Source organism: Peromyscus eremicus, chromosome 16_21, assembly GCF_949786415.1.
Source record: "Peromyscus eremicus chromosome 16_21, PerEre_H2_v1, whole genome shotgun sequence".
In the NCBI taxonomy this organism is placed as follows: Eukaryota; Metazoa; Chordata; class Mammalia; order Rodentia; family Cricetidae; genus Peromyscus; species Peromyscus eremicus.
Genome location: NC_081432.1, coordinates 13,422,912 through 13,440,653, shown reverse-complemented (window position 1 = coordinate 13,440,653; position 17,742 = coordinate 13,422,912).

The following is a 17,742-nucleotide window of genomic DNA, read 5'->3' as shown; positions in this document are numbered from 1 at the left end:
TTGATAGAGAGATAGATGTTAGACAGTGAGATTTTACCATGTGTAGATTGGTACCAATAGATTCCTTCTTTCTGCTGTAAACATCTGGATATCCAAGGCCTTATGATTTTTGGAAGATGGGTATTTCCATTATCCTGGAAAGACAAAAACAGAACCCTACCCCAACCTTTGATTGTTAAATTTTTCTTACAACTTGTAGAGATGTGACATTGGTGGATGATCTTTTACTTCTCCTCATCAAGGGGTTTTTCCTGTTCGAATCAAATTTTTATTAATTTTGTTGGTGTCCATAGCTTTTCTTCTCCTGCAGAAACAAAGGCAAAACCCCTTCCCCAACGTAGAACATATCCAGGTTTCCATTCTGAAGTCAGCACATCCTTGAAATAAACCAGTTGGTTTAGCTCAGGAGTTTTGTCTGTCGTCCAATGTCTCTCCGCAGCTGTTGTTCCTTTCTCATCAGCATTGAGAAAATTCAAGGTTAATAAAGCACTATGCAATCTATTTCTAGGAGTCATTGTTACCTGTTGCTGTTTATTTAGCATATCCTTTAAAGTTCGATTGGATCTTTCTATGACTGCTTGGCCTGTGGGATTGTGTGGTATACCTGTAACATGCTTTATATTGTAATAAGCAAAGAATTGTCTCATTTTATTGGAGACATATTCTGGGGCATTGTCTGTCTTAATTTGTACAGGCATTCCCATGATGGCCATAACTTCTAATGGGTGTGTAATCACAGAATCAGCCTTTTCAGAACTCATAGGAGTTGCCTGTAGATGTAACCAACCGTCTTATTAAATAAGAAACACAGAGCCAATTCAGAGAAGAAAGCCAAGAGGTCAGAACTAAGAGCCTTACCCTTCCTGCTTCAGCTATCCTGCTTCAGCCAAGAGAGCTCTCCGAAAAAGAGGCCTACTTCCTGTGTGTACGTCTTTTTATAGTCTAGATGTTCTGCCTTCTCATTGGTTGTAAACTAAACACGTGACTGCCTTGTCATTGCCTGTATGTACCGCCCTCCAGGTCCTTAAAGGCGTGCGCCACCACCGCCACGCACTTGCTATGGCTCTATAACTCTGACTCCCAAGCAACTTTATTTATTAACATACAATTAAAATCACATTTCAGTACAAGTAAAATACCACCACATTTCCCCTTTTCTATTTTAATAAAAAGAGAAAAAAAAGAAAAAGGTTATAACTAACAAAAGAAAAACTATATACAAAAGTACAATAACTATATACAATATATACAAATAATAAATGTCTAAACAATGTCTAGTCCATTTGTATTTGACAAATTCAGAGATGATAATTTCATTATCCTATTTTGTTAAGTCCAAAATGTATCTAATTCACTTTCTATCCTAATTAATCTTCAACTAACTAACCTTCAACTATAACTAACTAATCTTCAACTCCCTCAGAGACCCAAGAAGGAAATAATATTAGCTAACAAAAATAAAAACAGAAAGTGCATGCAAGCAACTTCCAAAAAATTTGTGAGTTGACAGAAACAGCCAACTGCCTGGACAGTCACCTGAGGTTTCTCCGCAATGCTGGGGCATCATCTTCAGCCTATATAGGCTTAGCATATCTGACAGACTCATTTGTGAAGTAGGATGTACACAAGGTCAACAGTTCAACCTCACATTGGGTGAGAGCAGTCCATGCACCAGAAACACCTGAATTCCACTAATGTCATGTCATGATTCAGGATTTTAAATTCTGGAAAATGTTGATGGTTTTTTTAGTTCAGCTCTCCATTCTTCTTGGCTGTGTACATATGGCTTCATCTCAGCATCCCGTTCTTCTCCACATCTCTCTATCAAATGCCAGTCTACTATTGAGAGGCGTGAGCTTAGTTACTCTTCAAGAATAACTGTTTCAGCTGCTGTTCCATAGCACATCAGAAGCCATCGGCCCACTGCCTGTTCAGCTGCCTTCGAAGAAAAGGGCACTGTACCTTTTCCGAGTTGCGAAGGCCACGTCAGGGATGGTGCCATATTGTCCTGGCCTCAGAAGATGCCTTTTGATAAAGCCATAACCACGCTTGTTTAGGCAAGAATCAGTAGTCCTTTGTTTCATGTCCTGTCTGTCCATTTTGTCATCAGTTGATTCGAGGATACTTTGTTGTCCAGTGGCTAACTTTTGCCACAATGAAAGCTAACTCCATACGCAGTTTCTTCAATGCCCATATTTTCTCTGAAGTAGATTGGTACTGCCAGGAGCCGACATGTCTCATAGTCATAACAAAAAAGAAAAATTTTCTAAGTTATTAAAACATTTTAAATGCCATATTCTGTAGATCTCTGAAGGGTTTGAAGATGACCTATCTAAAATATATCTGCTCAATTTTTAAAACATATCTAATATGACTACAAGTTCTATTGTAATGTCTAACTACTAACTATCATTTCTTTATATCCTAATGGTAATAATAATATTCAAGGATCAGAAAATTGCATTGTTAAATGAACGATATAAGTACAATTAGAAATATACATATAGCATTTTCTAACAATATCAATTTCAATATATATAATTTGTATACAATATAAAACAATCCAATCCAATGTAAAGTATTTAAAACTAGTAATTGTCTTTTTCTTCTTCTTTCTTTCTCTCTCTTTTTTTTTTTAAATAAGAACCTTAAATCTAATCTGCTTAGTCTTTTTCCTAACCCTTGACAACAACTTGTAACCAACCCCCCAAACAATGAAAATTATCCCAGACCCAAAACCCATTAAAAAGACCAAAAAACCACCCACCCCACACCCCCTCTTTGGGAATGTGGGCGTCGTATTCTTAACATTGCTTCCTGCTGGGTATGGGCGAAGTTATCTTTATCCTGAAAGAAAAATTTTAGGTTAATTGTCAAATTCTAGGAAAGGTAACTATATCCTTCATTATCCATTCTGTGTATAATGCCAAAGTTCAGGGTTTATCTCAAGTCCTTATTCAAGTAGTCTTTGAGACTGGATCATCTCAGCTAGTCATCTCAAAATTGCTCTGAGCACCTTGTAGTTCAAAGCTGATCTGTAGGTGATGTTTGTCAGCTTAGTGATGTTATTATTGTCCACGTGGAATTGTTGTTGTTGTGGGGCCCCAACTTCTTCCTGGAGACTTCAGTTGGTGTTAGGCCTGGCCGTGAATTCCTGCAGAAAACTGATAAGAGACTCGAACACAAAGACATATATATGCAGCTAATTGAAGACTTTTTTTTTTTAGAATTAATCAGTACTCTATATGACCATTCATATCTTAGCGAAGTTTAAAATGTATATATATATATATATCTATATATCTATATATATTAATCTTGTAAGTTTTGATATAAAATTTATACTTTAAGAAAAGTTTAAAGAATCAGAATAGAATCAAAGAGTTGAGATTAGTAATAGAATAGTCCCTTAATTAATTTGGCTTTTCTCCTCTCTCATAGCAGAAGATGGCTCTTTTATTCTGGCATGATACAGGGAGTTTGCATTTTCCTTTTAACAACATGCTTGAGTTTAAAGAAGGAGAGAGCCATTCTCCAACTCCAAAGTCAGCTTTAAATTTTAATTGGACTGGGACTATTAGAAGACCAATAGTGTTAAATCTTTAGAGAAAAGCAGAAACAAACATTTAGGAAGACATAAAATTTTTTAGATAATATATACCCATACGCCATTTCACTCTGCTTTCTGGGATAGATGATTTGTCCCTTTTCTTCAGTTGTCTTATTTGTCCAGTGTTCTTCAGATTCCTTAACCTTCATTCTCCTAAAAGACAAAAACAAAAAACTTTCCCCAAGACTAATTTTGGGGATGTTCCTTTTTGGCAAGTTATTATCTGATTAAATGAAAAGACATGTGTTACTGGTATAAGTTAGTTTAAATTGGATGTTCATGTTGGTTTAATTAAGAAACCTAATTAAGAGGTTTCTCTTGTTCAAATTGAACCTTTATCAATTTTGATGGTACCCACAACTTATCTTCTCCTGTAGAAACAAAAGCAAAACCTCGTCCCCAATGTAACACATACCCTGGTTTCCATTCTGAGGTCAGCACATCCTTAAAATATATAGGCTGATTTAATTCTGTAGTTTTTTCTATTATCCAATGTCTCTCTGCAGCTGTTGTTCCTTTCTCATTGGCATTAAGAAAATTCAAAGTTAATAGAGCATTATGCAGTCTATTTCTGGGGGTTTTTGTTGCCCCTTTCTGTTTATTTAGCATATCCTTTAGAGTTCTGTTTGATCTTTCTATAACTGCTTGACCTGTAGGATTATGTGGTATGCCTGTAATATGCTTTATATTGTAATAAGCAAAAAACTGTTTCATTTTAACAGAGACATATGACGGAGCATTATCAGTTTTGATTTGTGCAGGTATACCCATGATGGCCATAACTTCTAGCAAATGAGTGATTACAGAATCAGCTTTTTCAGAACTCAAAGCAGTTGCCCACTGAAATCCTGAATAAGTATCGATAGTGTGGTGTACATATTTCAGTTTTCCAAATTCTGCAAAGTGAAACACGTCCATCTGCCAGATTTCATTCCTCTGAGTACCCTTTGGGTTACATCCTGCTGGTAATGGCGTTTGATTGTAGAAGGAACAAGTAGGACATTTCTTTACTATTTCTTTGGCTTGTTGCCAGGTTATGGAAAAATCCTTTTTTAAACCTTTACTATTGACATGATGTTTTTTATGACATTCTGAGGCCTCCAGCACATTTCCTATTAATAACTTATCAATCTCATCATTGCCTTGTGCTCGAGGGCCTGGCAGACCAGTATGGGATCGAATGTGAGTTATATATAAAGGATGACTCCTTTTCCTGATTGTATCTTGTAATTGAATAAATAATGAAGTTAATTCTGAAGCATCAGGGATAAATTCTGCAGTCTCAATATGTAATACTACTCTTTCAGCATACTGAGAGTCAGTTACTATGTTGAGAGGTTCTGAAAAATCCATTAATACCAACAGAATAGCATATAATTCTGATTTTTGAACTGAATTATAAGGACTTTGAACCACTTTACTTAAATTTTCTGATTTGTAACCTGCCTTTCCTTGTTTGTTGGCATCTGTATAAAATGTACGAACTCCAGATATGGGCTTTACCCGTACAATTCGAGGCAAGATCTAATCAGCTCTCTTTATAAGATCAATTCTATCGCTTTTGGGATATTTGCTGTTAATTTCTCCCAAAAAATTACTGCAAGCTCTTTGCCAAGGTTCACTTTCTGTCCATAATTTTTCAATGTCCTCCTTAGTTAAAGGTACGACAATTTCTGCTGGGTCTATTCCTGCTAATTGACGAAGTCTCAATTTTCCTTTCCAAATCAAGTCAGAGATTTTTTCCACATAAGTTTTTAATTTTTTGTTTGGTTTTTTTGGTAAAAATATCCACTCTAATATGATATCTTCCCTCTGCATTAATATTCCTGTAGGAGAATGCCTAGAAGGTAAAATAACCAAAATGCAATCCAGCTTTGGATCAATACGATCGATATGCCCTTCATGTACTTTCTTTTCTACCAAGGCCAATTCTTTCTCAGCTTCAGGTGATAACTCTCTTGGACTATTTAGGTCCTTGTCACCTTCTAAGGTTTTGAACAAATTATGCAGTTCATCATTTTTTACCCCAACAATAGTTCGTAGATGAGAAATATTTCCAAATAATCTTTGAAAGTCATTAAGAGTCTGTAGTCTATCTCTCCTAATTTACACCTTTTGGGGTCTAATTTTTTGTAGCTCTATTTTATATCCTAAATAATTAATAGAATCTCCTCTTTGTATCTTTTCAGGAGCAATTTGTAATCCCCAGCAAGGCAAAATTTTCTTTACGTCTTCAAATATTCTTTCTAAAGTATCTGCATTTGAGTCAGCTAGTAAAATATCATCCATATAATGATAAAGTATAGATTTAGGAAATTTTTTACGTATCACTTCCAATGGCTGTTGTACAAAATATTGGCACAGAGTTGGGCTATTCAACATTCCCTGTGGGAGGACCCTCCATTGAAATCTTTTAACCGGTTGAGAATTATTATAAGTAGGCACTGTGAAAGCAAATCTTTCTCTGTCTTTTTCTTGTAACGGTATTGAAAAGAAACAGTCTTTTAAATCAATAACTATGAGAGGCCATCCTTTTGGTAACAGAGTAGGCAAAGGAATTCCAGATTGTAGAGAGCCCATTGGCTGAATTACTTTGTTAATTGCTCTAAGGTCTGTTACCATTCTCCATTTACCAGATTTCTTTTTAATAACAAATACAGGAGAATTCCAAGGGCTGGTTGATTCCCCAATATGCTGAGCATTTAACTGTTCTTCTACCAGCTCTTCTAAAGCCTGGAGTTTCTCTGTTGTTAAAGGCCATTGCTGGACCCATACAGGCTTGTCTGTTAACCATTTTAAAGGTAGAGCTGTTGGTGTCTTTGGAAGATCATCAGTTGTTGTGCCCTGTTCTTGTATAATATGGATGGCTGGTGACCACTCAGAATAATGCCTTCTAATATTTCTCTCAGAAACATGTGCTAATTTATGATTTGTTTCTGAGATTGGAGGGATGTTAATCTGAGTATTCCATTGTTGCAACAAGTCTCGGCCCCACAAGTTCATAGCTATGTTAGCTACATATGGTTTCAATTTTCCTCTCTGTCCTTCTGGACCTATACACTCGAGCCATCTTGCACTCTGTTTCACCTGAGATAATGTCCCAATTCCTAACAGTTGAACATTTACCTCCTGAAGAGGCCAAGTTGGATGCCAAAATTCTGGTGCAATTATGGTAATGTCCGCACCTGTGTCTACCAGACCAGACAACAAAACACCATTTATTTTTATCGATAATTTTGGTCTTTGTTCATTAATAAAAGTTTGCCAAAAAATTTTCTTTATATTTGCTCCTGAATTTTCTATTCTCTCTGTTTCATCATCCTGACCAGCATGACTTATTCCAATAGGCATTTGGTTATTTAATTGCTCTGGGTAGGGGTTTCCTCTACGACTGCAGGAAAGGTTTGAACTGGATTTGCTATTGGGGCCTGCATGAGGCCCCTCTGGGAGTTTCCCGAAGACTGAGGCAAAGGATTACCCTGTCTGTCCCTTGTTGATCTACATTCGTTGGTCCAGTGTTTTCCCTTACCACACCTTCTGCATACTCCAGAAGGAAGGGGCTTTCTGTTGCCATTGTTCCTTGAAGAAACATTGTTTCTAGGAATGACCTGTTTACAGTCCCTTTTCAAGTGTCCTTGCTTTCCACATCCAAAACATCTAACATTCCTCAAACCTTTTGAAATTGCTTCTCCTACCCATGTATCATCATGCTCATGAGCTTCAACATTAACCGTATCTCTAATCCAATCTTCCAAAGGTGCAGATCTTGCCTTTAACGGCCTGATTATTGTTTTGCATGCTGCATTCGCATTCTCAAAGGCCAAAGATTCAATTATTATCTTACTAGCTTCTGAATCCGGGACCATTCTCTTTACTGCTGAAGCCAGTCTTTGTAAAAAATCTGTGAAAGATTCTTTTGGGCCTTGTACAACCTTTGTAAATGACTCAGTTTTTTTTCCTGGTTCCTCAACTCTGTCCCATGCATTCAAGGCTGCTGTTCGACATAAAATTAGGGTTTGGACATCATATAAACATTGTGTTTGTGCTGAAGCATATTGACCTTCTCCAATAAGCTGATCCTGGCAGACTTGTATTCCTTTATCCCTCCACTGCTTTTCTATGTTTTTAGCTTCGTCCTTAAACCAAGTTAGCCACTGAAGCCTTTGACTGGGTTCAAGAACACCTTGTGCCAGCTCCCGCCAGTCCTGTGGTACAATCCTATTATATGTTGACCAAGAGTTTAACATTTGCTTTACATATGGGGAATGCATACCATAAGATACTATTGCCTCCTTAAACCTTCATAAATCTATCATATCAATTGGAGCCCAAATATTTTGTGTAGTCATTTGATCAGGCGACTGCTGTACGGTTACTGGACAAACTAAGGGTGACTGTGTGAAAACAGGCTTTCTTTCTGTAACCCTATGATCCAATCTTGAAGCAGCTTCACTGTTAGTTTCTTCTGTCTGAGTTTTTACAGGTTTAATAGGTTTTTCTAAAGCTGTCATCCTGGCACTTAAATTGACTATCTTTTTAAATAGTAAAATGAGGATAAACATAGTAATAAAATGCATAATTCGATCAACAGTAATCTTCTCATATAGCTGTTCCATTGTCAGACTGTCTAAAAGTGCAAACAAATTTTCTTCCAATGTACACAGAGAACCCATTTTTTTTTTAATGTGGAAAAAATTTTTTTTCTTTTAAATAATTTTCTTTAAAATATCTGATATGTTAAGTGACTTACCAAGTCCTTGTAGAACAGTACCAATCCGAGGGAATTTCAAACAGCCACCTAGTGTCCGAGGTGCGAGTCCAGAGAGAGAGAGAGAGAGAGAGAGAGAGAGAGAGAGAGAGAGAGAGCAAGCAAGCATAGCCACAAGTTCTGCCTAAGAGCTTGAATCCAGCCACGTGTTCCCGCTTGAGCCTAGTCAAGCCTTGGCTCTGGCTACCTTAAGCTCCAACCACGTGCGTTGGTTTTACAGGCAGGGGCCCTGTTCGGCAGGGCAGGCCTGAGTTGTTTGTAACACTGGCTTTAAGCAAGTAGCTCAAGGTTGGTCCGGCCTGAGGCCAAGCCGACCTGGGCCCGGGCTAGGGAGCCGGCTGCCCTGGCGGGAAACCAGACCTGCCGGCCGCCCTGGCGGGAACCCGGACCTGCCGCCAAGCCAAGTTAAGCGGTTTTAATGGATTCTTATCACGTTGGGCGCCAAATGTAGATGTAACCAACCGTCTTATTAAATAAGAAACACAGAGCCGATTCAGAGAAGAAAGCCAAGAGGTCAGAACTAAGAGCCTTACCCTTCCTGCTTCAGCTATCCTGCTTCAGCCAAGAGAGCTCTCCGAAAAAGAGGCCTACTTCCTGTGTGTACGTCTTTTTATAGTCTAGATGTTCTGCCTTCTCATTGGTTGTAAACTAAACACGTGACTGCCTTGTCATTGCCTGTATGTACCGCCCTCCAGGTCCTTAAAGGCGTGCGCCACCACCGCCACGCACTTGCTATGGCTCTATAACTCTGACCCCCAGGCAACTTTATTTATTAACATACAATTAAAATCACATTTCAGTACAAGTAAAATACCACCACAGTTGCCCATTGAAATCCTGAATAGGTGTCAATGGTATGATGTACATACTTTAATCTTCCAAATTCTGCAAAATAAAACACATCCATCTGCCAAATTTCATTTCTTTGTATACCTTTTGGATTGCTCCCTGCAGGTAATGGAAGTTGGTTATAGATGGAACAAGTAGGACATTTTTTCACAATATCCTTAGCCTGTTGCCAAGTGATGGAGAAATCCTTCTTCAAACCTTTGCTATTTACATGGTATTTCTTATGAAATTCTGAAGCTTCTAGCACATTACCTATTAGTAACTGATCAATCTCATCATTACCTTGTGCTAGAGGTCCTGGCAGACCTGTATGGGACCTGATGTGTGTTATATATATAGGATGTTCCATTTTTCTGATGATTTACTGCAATTGTATGAATAATGACATTAATTCTGTATTATCAGGAATAAATTCAGCAGTTTCGATATGTAAAACAACTCTCTCTGCATATTGAGAGTCAGTGACTATATTGAGGGGTTCTGTGAAGTCCATCAGTACCATAAGAATGGCATACAGTTCTGCCTTTTGTACAGAGCTGTATGGACTTTGTACCACTTTACTTAAGTCTCCTGATTTATTTGCATCAGTATAGAATGTGAGGACTCCAGAAATTGGCTTTTGTCGTACAATGTGAGGGAGGACCCATTCGGTCTTCTTTATGAATTCTATTCTCTTGCTTTTGGGATAGTGGTTGTTAATCTCTCCCAAAAAGTTACTGCAGGCTCTCTGCCAGTATTCATTATCTTTCCATAGTGATGAAATTTCTTCATTAGTTAAAGGTACTACAATTTCTGCTGGGTCCATTCCTGTCAACTGGCGAAGTCTTAGTTTACCTTTTTGAATCAAATCAGAGATCTTTTCTATATAAGTCTTTAATTTCTTATTTGGTTTACGTGGTAGGAATATCCATTCCAATATAATATCTTCCCTCTGCATCAAAATACCTGTTGGGGAATGTCTGGAGGGGAATATGACAAGAATGCATTTAAGTTCTGGATCCACACGATCCACATGTGCTTCTCGAATTGTCTTTTCTACTAGAGCCAATTCCTTCTCAGCTTTGGCTGATAATTGTCTTGGGCTATTTAATTCTTTGTCTCCTTCTAGAGTGTTAGCCAAATTTTGTAGTCCGTCTTTGGGTATTCCCATGATACCCAGTAAGTTGGAAATGCTTCCTAATAACTTTTGAAAATCATTAAGAGTCTTCAATCGATCTCTCCTTAGTTGTACTTTTTGGGGTCTAATTTTTTGTAGCTCTATCTTATATCCTAAGTAATTAATAGAATCTCCTCTTTGTATTTTTTCAGGAGCAATTTGCAGTCCCCAGCGAGGCAAAACTTTTTTTCCTTCTTCAAACATGCTTTCTAATGTATCTAATTTTGGATCAGCTAATAGGATATCATCCATATAGTGATAAATTATAGATTGTGGAAACTTTACACGAAGTATCTCCAATGGTTTCTGCACAAAGTATTGGCACAAAGTAGGGCTGTTTAACATTCCCTGTGGGAGGACCTTCCATTGATATCTCTTGACTGGCTGAGAATTGTTATAATTAGGTACTGTGAAGGCAAATTTTTCTCTATCATTTTCTTGTAAGGGTATGGTAAAGAAACAGTCTTTTAAGTCAATAACTATTATAGGCCATTCTTTAGGTAGCAGAGAGGGCAAGGGCATCCCAGTCTGTAGGGAGCCCATTGGCTGAATTACTTTATTAATAGCTCTCAGATCAGTCAGCATTCTCCAATTACCAGACTTTTTTAAAATAACAAATACAGGAGAATTCCAAGGGCTGATAGATTCTTCAATGTGTTGAGCATTTAACTGCTCTTGAACCAGCTGTTCTAAAGCTTGTAGCTTCTCTTTTGTCAAAGGCCATTGTCGAACCCAGACAGGTTTATTAGTTAGCCATTTTAAAGGTAAGACAGTTGGTACTTCTGAGAGTTCAACAGCAGTCATGCTCTGTTTGTGAACAGCCTGAATGGTTGGTGACTGATTTTTATAGCATGTCATGATATTGTTCCTAGAAACATGCACTGGTCTCTATTCCTTTTCTGAAAGTGTAGGAATTTTAATCTAGGTATTCCACTGTTGTAACAGATTTTGGCCCCAAAGATTTACTGCTACATTTGCTACATATGGCTTCAGCCTTCCTCTCTGTCCTTCTGGCCCTATGCATTCAACCCATCTCGAACTCTGTTTTATCTGAGATAGGGTGCCAATCCCTAAAAGTTGGACATCTACCTCTTGAAGAGGCCAATTCGGATGCCATGATTTTGGTATAATTATAGTCACATCTGCACCTGTGTCTACCAGGCCCTCCAGAACCAGGCCATTAATTCGAATCCTAAGCTTTGGTCTTTGTTCATTTACGGAAGTCTGCCAAAATATTTGTTTTATAGTGTTCTTTGTAAACTGTGATCCACCTATCAGAGCTGTTTTATCATCCATTGCAGTATCAGTTTTTACATTAGGCATTGGTTTATTCAGTTGTCCTGGAGAGGAATTTCTTCCACAGTGGCTGGGAATGTTCATACTACATTTAATTTGGGGGCCTGCAAGAGGCCCCCTGAGGCGTTTCCTGCCAGTAAAGGGTTGCCTCGTATATCTATTTTTGATCTGCACTCACTGGTCCAATGTCGGCCTTTGCCACACCTTCTACATAATCCGGGAGGTGGTTGGGGTCTCCTGTTTAGGCTATTCCTAAAAGGAGTATTACTTCTAGGAGTACGCCACGTACAATTTTTACTTATATGACCTGGTGTACTACATTTAAAACATTTGGTAACACGGGGCCTTCTTTCACCTCTCGGATTTGTCTCTCCTATCCAAGCCTCATTACTGTAGTTATGAGACTCAACACCATTAGTATACTGAATCCATTCTTCCAAAGGAGCTGATCTGATCTTTAATGGTGTAAGTATTCTTCTGCATTCTGCTTTAGCATTGTCGAATGCCAAGGACTCAATTAATACTTTTCTTAATTCTTTATCTGATACAGCTTTTGTTATAGCTGTGTTCAGCCTTTGTAAAAAATCGGTGAAGGGTTCGTGAGGTCCCTGAAATATCTTTGTGTATACCTCAGTTAGTTTTCCAGGTTCTGGAATTTTTTCTCAAGCATTTAGAGCTGCTGTATGGCATAGGGGTATTGTATGCTCATCATAAGTGGCTTGTACATTCCTGTCAGTGAAACATCTCTCACCAAATATTTGATCTTGGGAGATCACAAAACCTCTGATTTTACCTTGTTGTTCTAAATTTTTTGCCTCTTCTCTCAACCAGCTTTTCCACTGTAGCTGCTGGCTATATTCTAGAACAGCTGAAATTAACTGATGCCAGTTACCTGGGATGATTCTATGTGAGGTAGACCATGAGTTTAACATCTGTCTTACATATGTGGAGTGTATCCCATAGGTAACTACTGCTTCCTTTATATTTTTAAAGTCCCTTGTTGAAATTGGTTTTAATGTATATGTATTATATGGCTCGGGGTGTGTGTCATCTGCTGGCTTCTCATGGATGATAACAGGATAAGCCATTGTGTGAGAGCCATTTGGAGATGTTACAACCTCTATGGTCTTGCCCTTCTGCTTATTAGGTCCTTGTCATGTTTACTGAGAGTTTCTTCTAAGGCTTGCAAACGAGCACCTAGGGTCTGTTCTAGGGAGTGAACCTCCTCTCTGGCAAGGGACTCCAGATTTCTCATGGAATCATAGAAGTTTTTATGTTCCTCAGAAACACATGATTCCATGGACCTTATCTTATCAATTAATGATAATCTTTCTTCCTTATATAGTGTCTGGAGAGTTAGTGTTCTGTCCATTAAATATTCACATTTATTATTAATAAGATCAATTTTTGGTACAAGTCTGTTTTGTAAATCCTGATCAGCAGATTCCAGTGAAAGAATCTTTTTCTGTACGCTTTCATTGCTATCTCTTAAAGCAGATTCCAGAGAAAGAATCTTTTTCTGTATGCTTTTATTGCTGTCTCTTAAAGCAGATTCCAGAGAGAGAATCTTTTTCTGTACGCTTTCATTGCTGTCTCATAAAGCAGATTCCAGAGAGAGAATCTTTTTCTGTACGCTTTCATTGCTATCTCTTAAAGCAGATTCCAGAGAAAGAATCTTTTTTCTGTAAGCCTTCATTGCTACCTTTGAAAGCCTGTAAATCCTGGCTAGCAGATTCGAGAGAGAGAATCTTTTTCTGTAAGCTTTCATTGCTATCTTTTAAAGCCTGCAAATCCTGGTTAGCAGATTCCAGAGAAAGAATCTTTTTCTTTAAGCCTTCATTGCTATTTTTTAAATCCTGTATCAGTTCCAATAATGACTTATCTTTGTTCTTGTTATTAAACCAGTGTTTGAACACTGTGTGAATTATTACAATGAATGCCAAAATGGTACAGGCCAGATATGACTTAGGAAGGTCGTATATTTCCAGGAAGATGTCATTCATCATACAGGCAAAAAGGTTTTCAAATTCTTGTGAGGTAACGTTGTCAGCCATATTACAAGAATTACTCAAAATTTGTTAGTCAATTTTAAGGTGTAAAATTATCAAGCACTTTTACTTGAAATAGTATGCTTACCTTTTGTGGTTTTCAAGGGTGTAGTAGCACTTTTCAGCCAGCAAGTGGCGTTGGTACAGCTACAAAGCAGGGCCTGCTGGTGATCTTGGCTGACTGCAGCTCACTGGAGTCAAGATGGCGGGAGCCGGAGCCGGTGCCGGCACTCAGGAAGCCGGGGAATGCCTCTTGAGTGCTGGGATTAAAGGCGTGTGCAACCACCACCCCACCCTACCCAGCTCTAAGCTGCAAAGCAGGGCCTGCTGGTGATCTTGACTGACTACAGCTCGCTGGAGTCAAGATGGCAGGAGCCGGAGCTGGGAAGTGCCTCTTTCGCTGGTCTCGGGGCTAAGCTAGGGAGCTGAGACCGGACTAGCTGCTCCCTTTTTCGGGAATGGAACCGTGTAGGCGCTCCCTGGTTATATGGAACTTTGCAGGCGGGTTTAGGTACCCGCTAGCCGGGGAGAAGGCTGAGGGTGGGAGCCACCCAGGCCTTTGGAATTTGCCCCACGTTGGGTGCCAGATATTGGTGAAACTATTATGGCCACTCCACGTAGTTAAAAGAAGATTTATTTAATGGCGTAACTTACAAGTTAAGGGATAGGTAGGTCGCGGGGTCTGGGGAAGGTGTATCGCAGTCCAGCAGTTTTCTCTGGAGCTCTGCTTGGCCCACCTTCACCGTCCAAGGTCCTGGAACTGAGTGAGTGTGCTGCCCATCCAGATCTCAGGTCTCCAGGCGCCTGCCTTGGCCCCGCCTTGTAGGCATGACAGTTGCCAAAGTCTCAATGGGGGTTGGAACTTCCAGATCAAAGCTGGAATGGCTACCCACTATATTGTTCTGTCAACAGGAAAAAACAGCAGTCTACAGAATGGGAAAAGATCTTTATCAACCTCACATCTGACAGAGGGCTGATTTCCAAAATATATAACGAACTCAATAAACTATATATCAACAAACCAAATAATCCAATTTAAATGGGATACAGATCTAAATAGGGAATTCTCCACAGAAGAAATTCAAATGGTCAAGAAATACTTAAGGATATGTTCAACATCCTTAGCCATCAGGGAATGCAAATCAAAATGCCTCTGAGATTGCATCTTATACCTGTCAAAATGGCTAAGATAAAAAATACAAGCAACAGCTCATGCTGGAGAGGATGTGGAGCAGGGGGAACACTCCTCCACTGCTGGTGGGAGTTCAAACTTGTACAGCTACTTTGGAAGTCAGTGTGGTGGTTTCGCAGGAGCCTGAAAATCAATCTACCACAAGATCCAGCTATACCACCCTTGGGCATATACCCAAAGGATGATCAATCATACCACAAGGACACTTGCTCAACAATGTTCATAGCAGCTTTATTTGTAATAGCCAGAACCTGGAAAGAACCTAGATGTCCCTCAAGCAAGGAATGGATAAAGAATATGTAGTATGTTTACACAATGGAGTATTACTCAGCTGTTAAAATAAAAGATACCAGGAAATTTGAAGGCAAATGGATGGAACTAGAAAAATATCATCCAGAGTGAGATATCCAGACTGAGAAAAACAAATAGGGTATGTACTCACTCATATGTGGATATTAGCTGTAAAATAAAGGATAACTATGCTGTAATCCAGAGACCCAGAGAGGCTTGGTAACAAGGAGTGTCCATGGGGGAATGTCTATATTTCCCTGGAAAGAGGAAATAGAAGAGATTTTATGACTATACTAAGGGCAGGTGAGAATGGGGACATGAGCGATCAGGTTGTAGGGTGGAAGGGGTGGGGTAGGATAGACAGAGGGGGAGAGTAGTGAAAGAGGCTACTAGAAAGGGGGTCACATTTTAGTATCAGGTAAAATCCTGGTGCTAGAAAATCTCCCAGGAATCTACAAGGATGACCCCAGGTAAGACTGCTAGTAATAGTGAATATGTAGCCTGAATTGGCCTTCTCCTGTGACCAAACTGGTGCCTGGCCCAATTGTTATCAGAAGGGAGTCATCCATCAACTGATGGATGAAAACAGATGCAGACCTACAGCCAAACATTGGGTGGAGTTCTGGGAATCCACAGAAGAGGGGGAGAAAGGACTGTAGGAGCCAAAGGCATTAAGGACACCACAAGAAAACTCACAGAACTAACCTGGGCTCATAGGGGCTCACAAAGACTGAACTGACAATGAGGGAGCCTGCATGGGACTGACCAAGGCCCTCTGCATATGCATTATACTTGTATAGCTTGGTCCTCTTGTGGGACTCCTATCAGTGGGAACAGGGGCTATCTCTGATTCTTTTGCTGACTTTTGGGACCCTACTCCTCATACTGGTTGCCTTGTCCAGTGTTAATACATGGGGAAGTGCTTAGTCTTACAGCAACTTGATATGCCATGTTTTGTTGATACTCATGGAGTTGATAGTCATGGAACACCTATCATTTCCTGATTAGAAATAGAGGGAGAGTGGATTGGAGTGGTGTGGTGGGTGTGGGAACAGAGTGTGGGTGAAGGTGGGGCCAGGAGGAGAAGAAAGAGGGGAAACTGTGGCCAGGATGTAAAATAAGTAAATTAAATTAATGAATTTTAGCAAAGTAATGCATGGAAAAAAATGTTGCTTTGTTTCTAAGCAAGAAAAAGATAGGAGACTTGTATAAACACAACCTGATCTACACTTTGCCTCAGAGATTTTAGACATAAAGGAAACAGCCACAGGCCACATGCAGGCTCTGCCCATCTCCCATCTTTCCTCATATTGATTAAATAGTTGTTAGAGAACTTCAGAATTTGTATAACAGGTAGAATATAATAATAGAAAATTCGACTTTTGCGGAACTCTGCCTAGTGTAAGAATGGCATACCAAATTCCAGAAAACCTTGGAGGTTCTATTGTCTTTAAAATTGAAATTTCACAAAAGGACCTCACATGTATTAGTGTAATTCAGTGTGGTACATGGCCACATATTTCTCCTTCTCACACAAAATTGGGGACTAGACTTAGTCCCTTAACTTCTATACACGACATCTCCAATAGATGTTACCACAAATGCTTTCACCCTGTTTTCTATGACAAAGGCTGATCAATGGGTTAACTTGTGGGTAGACAGTGGGATGAAGTTTGGGCCCCTCACTGTTGACTGTAAAGAGTGGTGAAGAGTCCTATGTCTGTAAAAGCATTTTTGGAGAAGTATGTATTTATTCTAATTTAAATATAACACAGTGTTAGCATGTGTTAAGACATCACATTCCAAAAGTATGTCCAGTGTTACACTTTCATGTTTTATCTTTTAAAAATGCATTTAAGAAAATAATTTGAACTGACTTTTAAGAATTTTGAAACCACTTTCAATGCCCACTTGAGTAGTAACACTAAATGAGAGTCCTTATTGGTCTTCTTGACTTCATTGCCAACTATATAGATAAGTGATAATTCTAAAATATGACTTTGATCATCTTGTTTTAAATCTTTTAAAAGACTTTGGTTGCTATTATGGTAAAGCCTAAAGCACTTGATAATTTTATGTGGCTTTCACAAACTACTTCCATACTTCATCTTTCTATACCATCATTCTTTCCAAGATTCAGCAACAGTGAACTTTTTTCTCAGTTCTTTGGACAAGCTATGCTTTCTTCTAGAACTTTGTGCATGGTTTACACTGTTTATTTAACTCTAAACATCTACACAGACATAAGTCATCACTTTAGAGATTACCCAAACTTCTCCTTTGAATCCTGTTTGTGCACCTTGTTATGTATTTGATATCTTTTGCTGTGGAAACAGGCACCTCACCTCTCAGCACTGGTCATGTTGCATGGAAACAGTTTATCACGACTATTGACCTTGCCTGTTAATGTCACATCTAAAGCAAAATTTGCATGAAACAAAGAAGACATGCTCAAGATGAAGGAAAAGAGTGGAGGTAGGCAATGATATGAACAACAAGAAGGCTCAGAAAGTTAACACAGAGAAGGTGAAT